This window comes from Gymnodraco acuticeps, unplaced genomic scaffold, assembly GCF_902827175.1.
Source record: "Gymnodraco acuticeps unplaced genomic scaffold, fGymAcu1.1, whole genome shotgun sequence".
NCBI classification, from domain to species: Eukaryota; Metazoa; Chordata; class Actinopteri; order Perciformes; family Bathydraconidae; genus Gymnodraco; species Gymnodraco acuticeps.
The window spans coordinates 235,319-256,098 of NW_022991454.1; the positions used below are offsets into that span (position 1 = coordinate 235,319).

At 41.3% G+C, this 20,780-nt stretch overlaps 1 protein-coding gene across 17 annotated transcripts in view; it reads left to right on the plus strand.

Moving 5' to 3' along the window:
* Positions 1–20,780, plus strand: part of LOC117532959 (band 4.1-like protein 1) — a 104,928-nt gene that overhangs the window by 39,846 nt on the left and 44,302 nt on the right. The gene's annotated exons all lie outside the window — the stretch shown is intronic.

Here is a 20,780-nt window from a genome sequence, read left to right on the forward strand (position 1 = left end):
AGTGATTCAGTGCAGCTCCCTGGTCACATCTGTGCAGCGCTCACTCTTTGTCTGCTGACATTTAGATACGTGTGGGGGTGAAACAACAAGGAGAATCAAATGCGTCACACACATGTGCCTAAAAATAATCTTTGAAACCTTACTACATCTGGCTGTTTAATCATGAGGACATTTCTTGATATAATTAGTTGTATTTTTAATCGAAAAAAGGGGTTTAAGGAACCTTGTGCTTCATTGTTAAGCCTCAATAAACTCTTGCTGATTGCGAGGTAAATACATTAACGTCGAGCAAATTTTGCAAACAAAGTTTGTTTTCTCACATAAGACATTAGGGCTGTATCCGAATATCCGAATATTCGTTCGTTGGAGTACTATTCGGTTTTAATTTCGTTATTCGGATATTCGTTTTTGTTTGTTTTTTCCCGTTTTTTTTCAAATTGAATTTATTGAAAACTCCAATATCAACGTAAGAGCTTGTGCCTCTTCGGGGGGTGCTAACACTTAACTATAAACGTTATCGTTTACTTTCTCCGTCTTTATATGTAGATTATTAATCTCCGTCACGTTGTTTCCATAGCAACAACAACTTCCTGTCAACAGCGCTAACTCTCCTTCAAAATAAAAGCATGTCCATACAAAATAGGAAGCCAAGCCAAATTACACTTAAGACATATACAACTGCAACGAAAGTAACAAACACAATGCAATATCCTTTTCAATTTCAAAGACACAAATTGGGTTAATAACTATAAAACAACAATACTATAGAATAACAAAATGAATGCCGTGAATACACCGAACAATGATATTCGGGACAGCCCTATAAGACATAGAAAAACTGGAATCCACGTCCCATACGACCAGTTGACAACACCTATCGAACGTCTTATCTACACGACCTTAATATAAATGCCAAGCACGATGAAGCTAATTTTAGAACCTGACATTCAGATCATTTGGTAAAAGCTTGTCTCAGTTCATGATAATTACATGCCACTGTGACGACTTCCTGTGTTATTACAGAGCGCTGCTGCTGGGCTGCACCTGCTGAGATCAGTGCAGCTTCATCTGCCGCTGTAATGGAGCTGTTAGCAGATAATACGCTCAACTGCTTATTATTCCGGCCCTATTAGATCACAGAGGGCAACGGAGAGAGAGAGAGGGGGAGAAAGGAAAGAGAGGTGTAAACATGCCTTTTCATCAACCTATCATTTCAACTACCATCTGTTCCACATTGACTGCCTTTCTGCTGATTTGAGCGGCCTGGCAAAGGTGTTTTTAGGCGTCCCGGTTACCAGGAAAACCTTCCCTGATCACAGAGACATTAATTATCAATCCTTCCCCCCCCCCCCCCCCCACACATAGAATACCATATGGCCTGGCTTTGTTCCATCTTCTCCCATGGGCGTGAGCTTTTCAAATGGGCCATGTCGGGGACAGAGTCTGCAGGCTCTGTTGCCATAGCGTTTTGTGTGAAATCATCTCTCGGGTTGTGGTTCAATCCTGTAATTTGTTAGAGACACCGCCACACTTTGTCGCCTCTATGTCCGCTGCCTCCTGTGTAACAAATACTATCACACTGAACATGATATTTACAGCGATAAGGCATGTTGTCTTTGAAACAATGCTGAGTTAGTTTGGCTTTATCAGGATAATAAGACAACTCCACAGAGGCTTGTCATATTCAGTCACTAAAAATAAACTCAATAACATACAAAATTATGTTTTTTATCCATCATACATTTCCCTAAAACAAGCTAATATGAATCTATTGCACCTTTTTTATATTGAACAAGCCTGAAACGTCTACTGTGGACCAATCACAACAGAGCCGGCCAGCTAACCAATCAGAGCAGACTGGGCTCTGGTTTCAGACAGAGGGTGAAAAGAGGTGCTGCAGCACAGGCAGTGTGAGATAAATAAAGAGCTTTTTGAACATTAAAGCATGGAGACATGTAGAGACACTACATACTGATATGAACATGAATAGAGCATAATGGGATCAAAGCATTGCTTCCGTTTAAATTCCCTTGTGCATGTGACTGATTTATCTTCCATATCTTCTATATTTATTTAAATTGATGGTGGTGCTTAACGTACAGAACATGTCATTTTTAGTTAAGTCATGGCATCTCCCATGGGGACAATGCAACGGGCGTTCAAATGAGCCATCTGTGGGACAGTGTGCGATGCTGCCGGCTCTGTAGTGTTTTGTGTGAAATCATCTCTTGGGTTGTGGTTCAGTCCTGTGATTTGTTACGGAGTCACCGCACACACCTTCTCCTCTCCTCTTCCTGTGTCCTCTCCTCACACTGTCATAGCACTGCAGTATTTTGCATACATGTGGAAGAGCCTTAGTTAGCCCACCAAGACCTCTTTCCCTGCATCCTGGCACAGAGAATGTGAATCGGCCCTTCGCCAAAATATTTTCGAGTGTAAGCTGCTCTCCTTGGATGATGGAAAAGCTTATAGGCCAGGGGTGTGTGTGTGTGTGTGTGTGTGTGTGTGTGTGTGTGTGTGTGTGTGTGTGTGTGTGTGTGTGTGTGTGTGTGTGTGTGTGTGTGTGTGTGTGTGTGTGTGTGTGTGTGTGTGTGTGTGTGTGTGTGTGTGTGTGTGTGTGTGTGTGTGTGTGTGTGTGTGTGTGTGTGTGTGTGTGTGTGTAGGAGGAACGTAGGCAAGCAAACAAACGCTCACACACTGACTCATGCACTCTCCGCTGCCTCTTTGTGCGGTCGGCGCTCTGCACCTGCAGCATGCCAGCTATGTTGAGGACACTCCTCTCACGTTGGGAGTCCATTAGCCGGCAGCTAGCTGAGTGCAGCAGGAAGTGTTCAGCTGGCAGGGAGTGATGCCACTGGGTTAGCTCGCAGGAGGGCCATTTGTGCAGAAATAGCATGTGCCCGGCAACCCTCACAAGTTGTATGAATTGTTTCCTTTGTGACACACTGCAGAGTTGTTCTAAAGAGCCCCTTCTCCCCCTTGTTTATTCAAATATGCTATGTATTCTGTGTACAGAAATGTTGTTTGTTCCGGAAATTAAATAAGCTTTTGTATTTCCATTTGAAGGAATAGGAAAACTAGCTTGTGATGTCTAATATTTGTCAAGAAAACGATCACAAATGCTTTAACAGTGAACAGGGAATAAGAAAGCGGAGACATGGTTTGATAATTGCAGGAAAAGGGGCAATAAACGACTCCAAACAACAAAACATATTCACACAAGTGCAAGTATAATCCGAGTGTCAATAATAATAATAATAATAATAATAAGTTGAATTTATATAGCGCCTTTCTAGTTGTATGCTTATTACTTCCCAAACAAGGGAATGTACTAATTAAAACTCCTTTCTAAAGCAGCCCAATAATGCTCATTTTCTGTTCGCACTGTTAGCTGGCTCTTGTGATTGGTCAGCAGCTTAGAGATGAGCCAATAGAAGCGCAAGTGTTACATAGTGATGTCACTATGTTACGGAAGTAAACAATGGAGACCAATGGAGGTGTTTCAGGCTGGGGGTGGAGTGTGTGGGAGAAAAACTCCCTCTGGAGGGAACACAGGTAACAGGTAACACACGTAACTCTGAATTTAACAATGGGGTCTAACGATCACATATGATCTTCGGGTGGTATATCCTTACAATATTATAACAAGAACCATTTTTAACGACTTATTTTGGTACTTACAAGTTAAACCATGTGTGGAATCCCTTCGCTTGCAAGAGCCGCCATGTTGGATGGATTTTTCTCGATTCGTCATGACGTCAGACGCTGCGTGACTGTTCCCTCAGAAGTTATAAGTCAAATTTGAATATTCACTCATAAACTCTGATCCATATTAAATTAAACAGCACTTTTCGTTAAAAGAACGTATAAGTTTATTGTTCGGTTGACTTGATATTTGGTTTTGATTGCAGTACCCATAATACTTATGAGTTAGTAGTACTGTTGGGGTTTACAGTGCTTTTTAGCCTTTGCAGACCATTTACATGCACAGAAACCTATAACACACTACAGGAAAGGGAAAACAACAATAGGACCTCTTTAAAACTCTTTCATAGACAGTCTCATGCTTTTTTCTGTTTTTGGAATGTGAAATGTTTGCTTCCTGTATCGCAACCTCTCCCCCAATACCACCAAAGAGATTCATCTTCGCTGTGAAGAGTCGTTCTGTGTGGTACGGTGTAGTTTTGACAAATCCCACGAAATGCTGCACTGTTCCCAAATTCAAAGGTTTCTCTCAAAACAACGAAGTGCTCCAGGCTTGCTCATGGGAGTCCCAACAATACGTCCTGTGTATTGCCAGCTGATCTCTTTTTATCCCGTGAGATAAATACAGTCAGAGTGAGACAACAACTCAAGTCGACCTGTGAGGATAGGAGTCCTGCTGGCAGGTCTTCCTGACACCCACCATTTTCCTGCTGATTTATGATTTACGCCTTCTAAGGGTGAAAGCAAATTGAAAGAACCACCTTCGAGGTGACTGCTGTGTGTATAAATGGCGGCTCTGTGTTATGAGGCAGTTAGTTTTGTCCTTCCTACGGTTGATATCCAAGGCTTGCGGCTGTGTTGTTCTCTCTGGATTTATTCCCACAGAGGACAGTGGCTTCCGATGGACTCAAGGACATGCTCTTGCAAAACGCAGTCAAGCGTGACCATTAGCATAATATCATGCATAAGCAGGTTGACACAGGGCTTTGTTGGGACACACAGCAAATAGATCTTCGCAAAATAATAGCTAGGAAGGAAGTGGGAACATATATTGACTGCACGGAGAAAAACATCCTGAAAGATAGGAGTGTAATATATTTTCCTTCAAGTGCTGCAACACACACCTTATCTCATTGGAGGGTGATTGAAAAAGGTTCTCATTTGAAGCAGAGCACATATTTAAGAAAGCCTGTATGCAGCGCCACTAAAAAGGAAAAGTAATGTGATTATTTTGCCAGGAGAACTCTGTGGAAAACAAAGCAGGTATTGTATCAATTGTTGCATGGAAAGGATGGATTTCACAACAGACAGTTTTCCAATCTAGTATACACTGTACTTATGGACTGGATATAATCTAAACGGATGTCTATACTAGTGTTGCACGGTGTACCGATACTTGAAAGGTACCGCGATACCCTGCCGTTAAAAACGTTACGATTCCTCCGTTTCATTAGTATCGGTACTTTAAGAATGACGGGGAAAAGTACTCCGGTGAGAAAGCGCCGTTTTAATAAGAGCCGTGTGTATTCAGCGCTCTGCTCCGTGCCTGCAGTCCCTCCCCTCTCAAGCACGCTCTAAGTCCCTCCCCTCTCAAGCACGCTCTAAGTCCCTCCCCTCTCAAGCACGCTCTAAGTCCCTCCCCTCTCTCGTGCACGCTCTAAGTCCCTCCCCTCTCTCGTGCACGCGCTAGCTGCCAGAGCATGTGAGAAAGCGAGAAGCATGGCTGCAAGTGGGAGTGTTATGCCGCTGCGCCTTGGCTTGTTGACAAAAAAGACGCCAGAAGCGAAAAACAAAAAATGTGTTTATAGATGATGCTTAATTTTATTTAATACAAATTCTAGTCATTTATTTAATTTATTGTTCTCATTATTTAAAAGTTTGTGTTCTGGTTCTGGTGTGTACGGAGCCCTGGAGGGTTCATAGAGAGAAAAATAAATAAAACGTGGCCACGTTTTACTTTCTCGTGCGCACGCTTTAGTAACTCGTGCGCACAAGTTACTAAAGCGTGTGCACGAGTTACTAAAGCGTGCGCACGAGTTACTAAAGCGTGCGCACGAGTTACTAAAGCGTGCGCACGAGTTAATAAAGCGTGCGCACGAGTTAATAAAGCATGGCCTCGTTGTGTGTGTGTGTGTGTGTGTGTGTGTGGGGGGGGGCATTTGTTTATGATAGTATCGTTCGTTCCGGTGCACATCGAGATTAAGATTAAACACATTTCTTTCACTTGGGAATACACTTAACTATGGGGAACCACATTTGTTTAAAGTACTGTTCGTGGTAATTTGAAAACAAATGCCGGTGGTGTCGGATACACACGAACACGCACACAGAGCGGAGCTGAGCACACACACACACATCATGCGCCCCAGTGACAGGACATCTCCTTCATAAAGCGAGGGGGAATACTCTGGTAGTTCGATGTGTGTATAGGTGTGTGTGGTTAAACGTAGCAGCCTCGATCTCTATTCAGCGGTTCTAATGAAGGGAAACGCAGTGAAGTAAACAGTAAAAGGCACAGCTCTTTGCAGCTGGTGCTGCTCTTCTCAGATTCTGCTGAGTTACACGTTACTGCCTCCAGTGCCCTGTACGACGAAGCCAGTTCAACAGACCCTGGACCTGGATATGTTCGATTTACCCGGCTTAACTAACCCTAACAAACGCGATGTCGATAAGCGGTCCTACGAAGCTGGTTATCAACTCAGTAAATCAACCAGGGTTTCTCTGTCCGGCTGAGAGCGCGCTCACGTGAAAGGGACGGGGTTAGCAACATTTGACCAATCACAAACATGGAGACGCGTGCTGACAGCGCAGCGTCATACTTCATGAATGAATAGTGTAAATAGCAAATCCTGCTTCGTAGTACAGGCCACTGGTGCCGCAGAGATTTCATAAAGTGAAGGAGGTTTTCCTTCTATAAAACAGCTGTGGGCAGCAGATACTGTGAGTCAAGGACAGGAATCCCTCAATTTAAATAAAACGAGGCCACGCTTTATTAACTCGTGCGCACGCTTTAGTAACTCGTGCACACGAGTTACTAAAGCGTGCGCACGAGAAAGTAAAACGTGGCCACGTTTTATTTATTTTTCTCTCTATGAACCCTCCAGGGCTCCGTAGGTGTGAAATAAAGCACAATAATTACATTTAAGACTGTTTCCCTTTTTTTAAGAAAAGTATCGAAAAAGAATCGGAATCGCAATTCTTGACTTGGTATCGAAACCAAAATGTTGGTATCGTGACAACACTAGTCTGGTCTAATGTCAAAGAGATAGCTAACCCTAACAATGTAATGAATGTCTATAGACTGTTGTGTATAAGCTGTGTTTCATTACTTTGATTAATACTTATATTCTGATCAGAATAATAACACCAAACTAGTCAACTTGCCAGAAAACACAGGTATAGCTGAGACTTCTTTAGAGGTCCATGGAATATTCAAATGTACTGTCTTCACGTGGCTTTTTGTCACTCAGACCTAAGTAAACGTTTGTTAAGGCTTTAGTCAAACAAGACATGACTCGATGTTTGGAAGCACCGCTGAAAAACAGGTGTGTTGGAAAAAGCCAATTTCAAGAAAGGAGATTGATCATTGATCTGCTTTCTGTCATATTGCAGCTGCACCCATCAAAATGTATATGAGCAAGATATCGGGGATTTTAGTGTCTTGTTGTTTTGGTTTTAAGGCGGGCAGCTTAACTCTTAAATGTCTATCTGTTCCCAGTTAACACATGTTGGCTATAATAAACCCACTGTACGTTCAGGTGGTTGTTAATATCAAATCATAGAGGGGGGAGGGTTTGGTCGTGGGGGTATTATTATTTATTTATTTCTGATTTACTTTCGTAGGATTTCGTAATTCTCAGGCGAGTTTTTCCCTTGTATCCTGATGCCAGAAATGTATTTTAAAGCTGATATTCAAAACCAGCTTTAGACAGGAGTCACAACTTTGTCACTCTTTTCTCTTCCTGATAAGTTTGCATCCTTAATGTTGGACTCAAGTTTGTTGAGTGCCAGAAACACAACGCTTAACGAATGCTAATGTTTCTACATGTCTGGTGGAAGTGTACATAGAGAACTGTTGGCAATAACACATTAATAGGGTGTCAGTGCTTATAGCATTCCCCTCAAAAGGCTTTTTCCGTAGAACGTCAAAAGTTATATACACCCTTAAAGACTAAACCACGTCTGTTCGGCTTATTCAATATCATCACTGCATCAGTAAGAGTTATTTATGCAGTTTTGAAGTGTTTGGGACATTTGACTACGTCCTTGCAAGGTTGTTTTTGTGACTTTCACATCAAAGAATATCAAACATTATTCAGATATGAGCCCAGAATGTCAAATTGTCATCACATCATGGAGCGGTGTTGTCAACAAATACGCCTGAAATCATTGCCAGCCTTCAGATCCCCTGCAAAGCAATTGATTTGTTTGTGCATAAAAGTAAATATAATGACAGTTACACAGTAAACAGTGCAACACGGAGGAAGGAGGAACACTGGAGGCTTGCATCACAGTTCAAAGATAAATAAATAAATGTCTACATGAGAACAAAAAGAACATTTAATTATTATAGACCTAATGCAGGAAGGGAAATCAAAGAGAAAGTGTTGCGTGGGAGAATGTGTGTTTGTGTATTTATTCAAAGGAAAGCTGTGTTGTGTGTGTGTGTGTGTGTGTGTGTGTGTGTGTGTGTGTGTGTGTGTGTGTGTGTGTGTGTGTGTGGTGTGTGTGTGTGTGTGTGTGTGTGTGTGTGTGTGTGTGTGTGTGTGTGTGTGTGTGTGTGTGTGTGTGTGTGTGTGTGTGTGTGTGTGTGTGTGTGTGTGTGTGTGTTGTGTGTGTGTGTGTGTGTGTGTGTGTGTGTGTGTGTGTGTGTGGTGTGTGTTGTGTGTGTGTGTGTGTGTGTGTGTGTGTGTGTGTGTGTGTGTGTGCGCCAGCCAAACTTCAAGCAATTTGGGTCTTCAGACGAGTCGTGTTAGAAATGGTTGATTTATTGACGGCGTGACTTGAACTGCGGTGAAGAGAAGCTCTCCTCGTCTAATGGAGAACCAACTGTTTTTTGTCTGGGAATCTGTTGAGTTGTCGGCTTCTGAAGTGTCTTGTATTATAGATTTGAACAAGTGAACTGAATAGAAAGTATGTTTTTATAGTGGTAAAGAAAGTGACTTTAACCGATGTATTCATGTATAACACTGAGTCTTGACAGATACTAGACAAATACATATGTATAATATTGAAGGGACGGTTCAGATTTTTTGACGATGGGATTGTTTGATGTACTTATACGCGGTGAAGTATAGTACATGACGTTCGACGTGTCTTCTAAATTGCTGACACAGCCTTGATAACTGACATTGAAGCTAAACATCTGAAACCAATCTCTTGTGTTTTTAAGCCCATGAAAAATGTGACTGAGAAAAAAGTGTATCTATGAATATTTTACTTCGAATGCCCTTTCCGAACATTTACAGTAGTTTTGTCTTTGCATAATTCTTGGGTTGATGGTAGGATGGTAGAATCGGTTAGTTTATCTGTGTTGTTTTGTGATCTTAGTGTTTTAAAAGGTTTAGTTCGGCTTCACTAAAGTCCCACAATGACAAAAACAACCAGTATAAAAGCGTGTCCTGTGTTATACGAGGTACAATTACTGTTTTTGTCAATGGGAGTGTGCTTGCTTTAAAGAGTGTGTTGCGGCTGTAGTAATCTAATAAAAGTGCCGGAAAAACATTGTCTGACGTGCAAGCAAACATACAATTATTTCTAGTCCATATCCAGTATAGTGATTGAGTATGCGGTCAACAAAAACTGTCCTTCCCCAGCTCACTCCCCCTCCATATGACAAAGTGCAGAGTTAAAAGCAACCGGATATAACCGCAAACGTCACCACACAAATCCAATCGACACGAACCACCACCACCTCTAGTGACTAAAAAAACGTGACGTAACAAACACAGAAAATACTTTACATGTGGCTCTTAGTGCATAGAAAACAGCTTAAGTTCCCCGTCAGGAATGCTGTCTGACAGCCAGGTACTTTGGTTAAAATATTATTCAGTATATAAATATATACCTTACTTTTTGAAGCAGGTATCTTATATACTGTTTTCTAGTGCCCCCCTCCCTTGCTTGCGTTCGGTTATCCTGGCTAGCTGGCAAATTTGGGGTTAACTGTAATTTACACACTGACTATGTACATAAGTACCTCATACAACTCCTCTAAACAAAATCCAATCTATCTCTTTAAAAACTGTCAACAGCTTCTTAATTATATCTTTTTTGTAATCAAATGACCTTCAACCCGATTACTCTAAACAGTGTTTCTCAAACTTTTTCATACCAAGGACACTTAACCAATAAAAAAACACTCGCGGACCACCTAACTCCACAAATATCCAAAATTGCATCGTTTTTCTAGAACAGATTACAAATCGCCTGAAAATGGTACAAACAAGTGGCAGCATGTGTGATGAAGGTGTTGCGCTGGGCTATATCATGCAATCGAAAGTGAAACTTAACCTCGCTCCATTGCAGAGATATTCCCGCGAGAGTGCGGAAAACTTAAATGTATTTATTTATTTCAAATGTTACCAATATACTCGGACCACACTTTGAGAAGCACTGCTCTAAACAGTCGAAACACTTGTGAGTGCAGTTTTAAGATGACTGAGTGCAACATTATTGAGACCGCTCTGACCTGTTTGTCCTTTGTTGTCTTCAGCACAAAGCCAAGAAAACAGCTGTAATTATGCTTCTGAGCTACAGGAAATAATTTCCCCACGCATGGATTACAGCGGCAGAGAATCTGGTTTGGGATGAGCAGCCATTGTGACAGTCTCTCATTAACGCCGAGACAATTACACACTGGCCTTTGAGAATGTGACAGCACTTTTTGACAGGAACTGATAACATGCGAGGTGGCGTGTGAATGTGTTAGACTCACTCAAGATTAAATCATGCAACATATTGTATGCATAAGGAATACAAGTGGAACAAACTGTATTTTCATTATGTGGAAAGACAAATCATTCCCTTTGGTGAAGAGAGCCTGGAAGAATGATTAATCAGACATATACAGTAGTGGGCGGTGAGAAAAAAGAAAAAAAAGTGTTTGAAGACTTGTTGGAGAAGGAGACTGTGACAACGATACACTGGGAAAAATGCTGCTCCAAAAACAAGTTTAAAAAAATTATGAAAACAAGGTGTTTTCACTTGAAATAAGTACAATAATCTGCCAATAGAACAAGTGAAAATTAGCTTGGTAAGATTGATTGAAACAAGATATTTAGATAATCAGATGTTGTAATTAGCCGGGAGAACTCATTTCGAACTATATTTGACCAGAATCAGGAAATGCTGTGTTACAATATAAGCCGCAAATGCTCAGAAGTGTTCTGTTTTCTGATGTTAGTTGGTGATTTTCCATCACAACCGAAACAAATCTGAGATACAACTCCAAACAAGATGATGCATTGTCTAAAAGCAAGAGCCTATATCTCACTGCATTGTTACTTCTGAAGTTATTGTGTCTTATAGCAAGTGTAAATATATATTCTGACTAGATATTAGACAAATATACTTGGCAAGATTTCAAGTTTTTGTAGTGTAGTCAAGTCAAGTCAACTTTATTGTCAATCTTCCGGTTTGTGGACGGAGAGATCGAAAATACTGTTTCCCACAATCCCGATTATAAAAACAAATGTATATACAAATATATGTGCAAATATGTATATACACAGAAGGCTGTAAAGACACATGTTTACATGTGCGCACATTAAGACCTAAATAAAAACAACAATCAATAAATACAAAACAGTCACTTCAACAGCCTCACAGGAGACAACAGTTGATGTGAAGCGTTCGAAAGGCATTAGGCCTTGTTATAAATTAAAATCAATGTTTTGACGGCATAATTATTATTATTATTATTATTAAACCTATGGTTTAAACATACCGTCAGTTTAAATGCTGTTTTATACTGAAAAACCAGAAGTTCTCGCGCACAACCAGATGTCAAGCTTTTATTCTGAAAATCCTTCATCTCCGGTTAGCATTTAGCATGTGGCTAATATTCAATTTCCTATAGAGGGGAGTTTAGTAGCGATATGACACGGAGTGTTGCACACCGAAACCTACTGATTTCAACACTACAACTATAGACGTCGAGATATTATCATTGCTGAATATTAAATGAAGGTACAGTTTATTTTAATACGTTTTGTTTACAGACGTGGGTAGCATATGACAACATCCGGAACTACCGGAAATGATTCTGCCGTGAAGTATTTTTAAAGTATTGATTACAACGTTTAAAATGCAATAAATGAAAAGTCATGAAAGACAATATGAGGAGGAAAGGCGTGTTTAGTTATATATTGAATGTACAATGTCTGAATCCTCTGTTATGTGCAACAACGGACATTAAAGACGTGGAGGGCTGGCCCCCAGCAGCGCCAACCGGCCCACGGGGAGGAGCCAGAAGAGCCAAACTCATCCTGAGCACACACAAAGTCACAGCCGAAGTAAAAACAATAAGTGTGGCTTGATATTGAGTAAGAAAAAGGTTGATAAACGCTGTGAGAATGGGTCTGCAGAGAGAATGGGTCTGCAGAGAGAATGGGTCTGCAGAGAGAATTTTGCCGCGATCCCAACTGTCTGTTATCAGCCTGCAGCTAGGGAGGAGAGATCAGCAGAGCTGCTTGCACTGAGTGTATGGTTGACATCATGCGTACCCGGAAGAATCAAATGGACAATGACGTATCTCCAACGAGGCGTTTTGGGGAGGTATTTTCTGTTTTAGAGTTGTACTCGCTACAGGGTGTACTTTGAGGGTTTTGACTCTACACACCGTTTACATGCATAAAAACCTTCATAACACACAAGGGGACGGGTAATAACCAGAAAAGCATGACATGGGACCTTCAACAGCTGAAAGTGTGTTTCTCGCTCTCTTTCCTTCGCTCTCGAGAGCCCGAGAACACAGCTGTTTTTCTCTCTGAACCATCTTCTTCTTGTAACATTACCGCGCCATTTTAATTAAAGTACCCATTTGAACCTTCTCAGAGACTCCATTGGTCTCCTTACTTTTAAAGCTTCTCTCCTGGACGCGAGAATAACGAACAAAGCTATCAGCCTCTATAAACAATTTAGCACATTGCGCTTACAAGCCAACAAGCTTTGTCTTGCCACCATGTGTCGCCTTGCCCTCGAGGCTCATGATGTACAGCCGCCCAATGAGCTCCCACGCCCATGTCCTCATTTCCATGCTCTCTAAGTGCCATGTTTCCCTTTAGCTACTTTACATTTTCTCTTTTATCTCAGTATCAGCTGTGAGAAGGGCGATAAGGAAAAAAGTGTTAGTCCCTGCTGTGTGTGGTGTCTGGCAGCTTCAGGGACAGATCTGTCAGAGACGTGCATGCACCACTGGAGAAAGGTCAGCTTCCATTAGATGCACTATGACAGAATGATGTGTCCGCAGCCATTTATTAAACCAAGTCTGGCACTGGCTGCCGGTGATTCTGCTCCCCAGCTCCTCTGAGAGAAGGCACCTTTAGTTCAGCCAAGTTCCTTACTGTGGGCTGCTGGGTTTCTGTTCTCACTGTCAGAAAAAAGGGACATTATGGGACTTAGTTTATGAACAGTGGTTGTTTAAAAACATGTATTTGGAAAAGGAGCTTTTTGTATTCGGGATTGTGGGAAACGGTATTTTGATCTCTCACACGAACTGAAAGATTGACAATAAAGTTGACTTTGAGCTTTGCACCGTTCATAAAAAAAGAGTAACACCTGCATTGGAGATGTTTTCAATTTTCATTTTTTACTAAAAACTAAAACTGATATAAACTCAAACTAATATAGACAATTGACAACAGGAAAAAGAGCAATGCACAATTTATGAATTAAGTGCATAACATCTGCTTATCAGGTTTTTTGAGAGCTGAGTGGATAATTCATAATAGTTAATAGTAATTAATCAAATGTGATTTGATACATCTGTAGGGTTGTGCAATTATTATCACCTCCATCATCATTATAAAACAAGGATATTTCCTCAGACTTTTTATTGTGTCATAACAATCTATAATTGTTGCATCTCCGCTTTGCATTCAGATATATTGAGCACATGTTTTTACTACAGCTGCACAGAGGGCTTTTCTCTTTCCCTCTGGGGGTGATTCCAGTCAGCTGCAGGAATGTGGAGCTTGAGGAGTCATGCAGAACTTGTTGTGGCTCTACTTTTACTCCAGCCTCAGTCCTTCCTCTCAGGCTTCATCTGTCATCATGCATTGGCCGAGGCTCATCCCGGAAACTAAGCAGAGCACTGAGCGGCCTCTTCAGATTTGAGAGGTGTCAGGGCTGAATCGCAGGAAGAGAATGTCCACAACTCGAGTGGGACATTCGGTGCCTGCGTGGCTTCAATCAGCATTACACTAAAGTTGTCAGTGTGTGAGACGGCCGTATGTGTGATGTTGGTGAAAGAGAGCAGTGTGTGTCCTTCAGCCTCCCACCCCTCTCTCTCTCTGAGTGACTGCATGAACTGTCACTGACACGTTGAAGTGTGCCGTGCGTGGATCACTTGGAAGCACTGCTGCTTTCTAGGAAGAAGAGCCAGAGTTGTTGACAAAATGATGATCCTGAGAAACAAAGGAACGCTTTATGAATAAACACGTGAGGCGAGGGGTCGATACTGAGACAGGAAGAGGAAGAAAGCGCTTTTTCACTGGTTAATTTTGAGGTTTGAAGCTATTTTGCATACATGGTAATTTCTTTTTTTTTACTAGTGGGAAGAAAACATAAATAAAATCCAATAGGTTCATATTTTACTTCACTTTTCTTTTTCTGTCTGTAGATTTCTCCTAAAGACACCAAAAATATTCAAATGTAAATCAATTTGTAATCTAAACAATGAGTTTTAATGCTGATATCTACAGTATTAGTACTAATTAGTATTAGTTGTTTACCCTATTTTCCTATATTGCCTGTCAAAATGTATGGACTCTTACAATATACTGTAGTTTTCTCTAAATGTGTTTTTTCTCATACTCTGAGCCCAACATCTCCAGTAACTTCAGTAGCACTTTAAAAACGTTCCAGTTGAAGAGTTTTTTGGAGAGGGGTTTGTTCATTTATAATTTATGATCGAATTTATATAACATTTTATTCCTAGAAAATTGTGGAAATAGATTTTTCAAGGCTGTTGACCATTATTTCTTATTTATGGAGAGATTTCCAAAATTGCGATTTTTGACTCGTTGAACCTGGTGTATCCAAGTTAGCTTTATGTTCTGGAAATATATTAAGATTACGCTTTTTAAAATGCCACACTTACATACTTGGACATAACAATTCAGAGAACCAATATAATAAATACTTTTGTTTATGTACGTGTTCAACTAAGTCTTTTGGTGCTATCTTAATCTTTAACATTCTAAACCGTAATGTCCATTTGTAATCCATTGACTTTCATTTCATTTCATGACTTTTCATTGACTTTCATAATCCAGCGCCACCATGAGGTTGGGATGTGGGTTTTTTTCACAAGTAATATTGGATGGATTTTCATGAAATGTGGTAGCCTACATATTCACATCATCCTCAGTGAACCGTAATGACTGGAGATCCTTGTGGCATTCAATCTAATTCCATTATCAGGTCAAAGTTGAACACCGAGCTAATGGTGGTTTAATCCGCCTCAATTGTACTTTGGGATAACTGCTTATTAGCTAGCAAGCTAAACAAGTAGGTAAACATTGCTATACACCTCTTAATACTTAGATAACGAAGAGGGCTCTTGTAAAGTGCAAACCTCTACCAAGACTTTTTTCATGAAAGTAATACATACGTGACTTGGATCTGCCCCAATCTAATGGGTTCTTCCTGGGCCATTGCAACACCCTTCCATCGAGTTAAATGAACATTGGGCCAGTATCTTTTTAGTAAGACTGCTGAACAACTAACCAACAAACGGAAAAATCCCTCTTTGGCAAATGTAATTGTATGTCCGACTTGAACTCTGCCTGCCTGTAGTCCAAGATGTATACTTCTATCTACAGTGTGTGCTGTATATCACTGTCAGTACACCGTTGAACAGTAATCTTGTAAAATGTTTTTACTTTTAGCCGTAAATAATGTTGTCTCTTTCGCCTGGCATGATTTACAACCAGTGGTCCAGGTGTATAGAGAGTCTAACTCATTCTGCTTACATACATTTGACCTTAAACTAGAAGGTCAACAATTGAATTCTCCGTGTATTAAAAGCACTCATGAAGTGGAATTGAACAGTGAAATATGTGCACTCATTTAATTCAGGCATGAACAAGAAGGGACCTCCGTGAGCACAGACCTCAACCAAAAAATGTTTCAATAAATGAAAAAGAATGTGCATATCAACTTCCTTTGTCAGATCCACTCCAAAATAATGTGTTTTCTGTGGTCCATGCTTCACCCTTTTACCAATTTTAATGGCATTCGGGCTGGTTTTTTCTTTCACCCTGCTGGAAAATAAACCTAAAAGCTCATGGCGTAGGTTTGATAGCTGTAGACCTGAAGACAAACACATATGCAAATAACTCACAAGCTAGTGAGGTGATCCACTTAACTATTGTGTTTTTGTCTGGCTTGCTCTGATGCCAGTGCACTTCTCTTTGTGATGACTCAGCAGCATTGTGCATACAGTGCATGCATGCCAATGGATACATGTGATTAAGACCATGGCTTGTTCAATGGAATTAGAGTTGTGTATCGGCCAAATAGTGCTGACTGCGCCTGTCAGAGGAGAAGCAGGCAGTAGATGTTTGAGCGGGGGGGGGTTAGCATCGCTACCGCTAACCAGGGAACATTTCCTTTTGAGTCACGATGGCACATCATCTCATTTCCTCCCTCTTGTCAATTCTTAGTGCTCTCGTTTACCCTTGATCCCTCTGTCTTTCTAGCCGCCTCACATCTTCTTCTCCTTGTTCAGTTTTCGGCTTTCTGTTTTTCTCTGTCACTCCACGAGAAAAAAATACTCTATGCTGTTACCATGGCAACTGCATCTGTGAGCTGAGCCAGTACTCTTCCATAGACATGCGCTCTCCCCCCATACTAAGATTTAAGCTTACCTCTGATGAGAAAGATGCAGGAGGAATGAAGAGAAGAGGCTGCGCTTGTTAGCGTTTCATAAACCCTCCGAGGGAGACATTGTGCTTTTCTCTGTGATGAACCATTGTTACCGATGGCAGATATCAAAGACAGACATTATCAGTGAACTGCACACAGTGTACAACAAAGGAAACACGATGCACTGTACGGTGCTTTCTTCTCCTCTGCAGAGGTCTCGCTCGCTAGTTTTACAGAGGTAATTGTGGGTAATGGTGTGATACAGGAAATTAATGCATTTAAAGGGCTCCACTGAAATCAATCTATATTAATTTGGCAACTAATCTGATGTCATGAGGCGATGTCTAAATTAAGGGTCCCCATTTTCCACAAACTAAATTAGGATTACGTGATTTGCATTTTTAAAGTGGTCCAAGTATGTGTTTGGGGGGTTTTCCCTTTCCTATAATGTGTTATATAGATGTTGGTGCATGTAAATGGTCTGCAAAGGCTAAAATCCCTCCAACACACTTCCCCCCTGCCTGAAACTCCCCCAATAGATTCCTTTGATTTCTTCTGTAACGTAGTGACATCACTTTGTAACACTCGCGCTTCTTTTGGTTATCGCTCAAACACATGGACGTGATGTGATGAAGGGGCGGGACATCTCTAAGCGGTTAACCAATCACAACAGAGCCGGCCAGCTAACCAATCAGAGCAGACTGGGCTCTGGTTTCAGACAGAGGGTGAAAAGAGGTGCTGCAGCACATTAAAGCATGGAGACATGTCCCAGTAGAGACACAAAACACTAATATGAACCTGAACATGAGCAGAATAGGGCCCCTTTAATGTTGTGTCCTCATAGGGCTTTTACAATTTTGTAAAAGACATATCGTACACAACATTCGTGATCACTTCAACACATCAGCAACTATTGATTTGGCTGGTCAGAGAACTGGTCATGTTTGGCTGTGTGCTCATTAATGTGTTGAGAACAGAAGTGAAAGATGAAAGAGCATAGATGGCGAGATGGGCTGTTTTCAGATTATTTGTTACTGTGAACATAGCACAGGAGACTGGAGTATTCTCACTGACAGCTGTAGACGGATGCATTGTGTCATGAAGCCCAGATGGATGTTAAGTGAAGGAGGACATCAGCGTCTGGTCCACTTGGTCCAGATGAGAAAGTGCGCACCTGTATTGCACACTGAGAAGACGCTTGTTATTTTCAGCTTGAATAGATCTGACTAGGAGTTGAATGCGATAACAGTGAGACAGCGGCTTTTCGCCATCTGAACACCACACATGATGGAGTTTTTCCCTTCCAATCAGGAAGTGCATTTGGCATTCGCATCTGTAGGGGTTTCTATAACTCTGAGTCAGGAATAGCCAAAAAGAGTCCAGGAAGCTTCTCTTCAAGTTAACAGCTTTTTTAATACAATACAATGTTACATACATTCAGTCTCCTGCTGTCTAATTTTACAATTCTTCAAATATCTGTTCGTCATTTAAACTTTCCATAATAATAGTATTGCAGCGTCGATGAGTGAGAGTTGAAGACCGTGCGTAACTCCACGTGTCATTCTCCTTATATTCACATTCACAATATACTATTAGCTACATGCTAATGGCTAACAACAACATCCGGTTCCGGAGGTCCATGGTGTCCCCCATATTCAGTCCGTGGGAAAACACTACTACCGTATATAATATTATTTAAAGTTCCAGTAAAATATATTGTTTTATTCCTTACACATTCATGATTCAGCCAGTGGAATAACATTGATTCAGCAACTTCTAGTCCAGTGCCTGAGAGAGAAGATGAGTAGACATACCACTCCACGCCTCACTGTTCTCCCCAAGGAGGGGAATTCATTTCTGTCAAATCTCTGTGATTGTAAGTAATGGCAAAGTTGTGATAGATTAGAACAGGAGGCGGAGGATGGAGGAGGGAGGAGGGAGGGTTTCACACTCCTTTAACTATGTGCAAAATGTCAAGACCTCCCCTGATTGGCTGCCAGAGGGGGTTTGTCTCTCCTCTGAACCAGTGTGAACCGGATAAGTTCCCACATCAATCGCCAGCCACTATCCCCTATAACCCCCCCAAGCATAATGTTGATGTGATTTGCTGCTCGCGGGGCAGAGAGACCTCTCGGGTCAAACCGAGACTGGATTAAATACAAAGTCCTGGAGTAATGTCCGGGGAATTCTATTATACACAGACATTGTTTCTTTATGCTGTGTTGAGAGGATACCACTGAGGACATGTTCTCATATAATGGGCCTCGTCTTCATTTAATAAAAGGTCACAAAGAACATGTTCCAGGGTCATAAGCTTTCTTTTACATCTGCTGGGGAATAGGAACGCAGATGGTTAATAAAACACTGGTCTTACCGATAACACTGAGCATTGTAAAAGAAAATATATTTGTCAATCATGCTCGATGTCATATAGAGCACAAACTTACATTATTTTATTCCAATTATTACCAAATCTGTACTTTAGCTTTTCACTTGCCCTTCAATCAATTGTCCACTATGGTTTTGTTGATTAAAGAAGACATATTATGCAAATGCTCAGGTTCATATTTGTATTTAGCTCCTCTACTGACATGTCTCCATGCTTTAATGTTCAAAAAGCTCTTTCTCATACTGCCTGTGCTGCAGCACCTCTTTTCACCCTCTGTCTGAAACCAGAGCCCAGTCTGCTCTGATTGGTTAGCTGGCCGGCTCTGTTGTGATTGATCAACCGCTTTGAGATGTCCCGCCCCTTAGCCTATGAGGTACAATATGTTGGAGTGCTTATAACACTACATGAAAGGTAGCATAATAGGGCCCTTTAAAGGTGACATGTCATGCTTTTCCGGTTAGTACCCGTCCCCTTGTGTTATGAAGGTTTTTATGCATGTAAACGGTGTGCAGAGTCAAAACCCTCAAAGTACACCCTGTAGCGAGTAAAACTCTAACACAGAAAATACCTCCCCAAATCGCCTCATTGGAGATACGTCACTGTCCATTTGATTCTTCCGGGTACATCATGATGTCATGTCGTCCCCGGAACGAAATGGACCAATCCGTGGAGCCGTTACGTTACGTCCGCGGAGCCGTTACGTTAAGCCCCCGCTGATTGGTCCAAATTGACCAATCCACGGACTTCCTCACACACTCAGTGCAAGCAGCTCTGCTGATCTCTCCTCCCTGGCTGCAGGCTGATAACAGACAGTTGGGATCGCGGCGAAATTCTCTCTGCAGACCCATTCTCTCTGCTGACCCATTCTCTCTGCAGACCCATTCTCTCTGCAGACCCATTCTCTCTGCAGACCCATTCTCACAGCGTTTATCAACCTTTTTTCGATTAAGTATTTGTCGGGAACAAAGAATGAAGATTTCTCCTCACTATTCCAGTGGTGTCAATGTGAACAAATCCTTACTATCATTCCGGTGAGCCTCTATGAGACGTGCTCACAGTGCACACCTCTCTAAACCAAGAAAACTGGCTGCCCACTACTTTAGCAGTTGTTATTATTCAGCCCACCCACACCATGCAACTAAAGGCAATGCATTCCAACTGATTTCCAGGATAATAAAGACATTGACAAAGTGATGTAGAAGTTGAGGAGGTGAAGCTGTAGGAAACTGGATTACCATTAAGAAAATAAAGCACTTGAGTAATGTTGATGCATCACAAATCTACATAACTCAAACAAAGTGCCTGTTGTACGATATAAAATGTTACTGTGCAAAGCTGATAGTACGAACGCTTGTATATGTTTTTATTAGACAAATCAAATGCAACACTTTGACGTGACCCTGCATATTACTTTAACTTATCTTCAATTTAGTTACATGCTCCATGAAGCAATACAGACTGCAGAATTACAAGCATTCATACCCACTCAGCGATGATAATACCCTTATCTGATTTTAAGGTTGCGACTAAAGGAACAGTTTGAAGCCATGGCCATCATGATTAGTGCTCACAGTCTTATTCGCTAATTCATTTT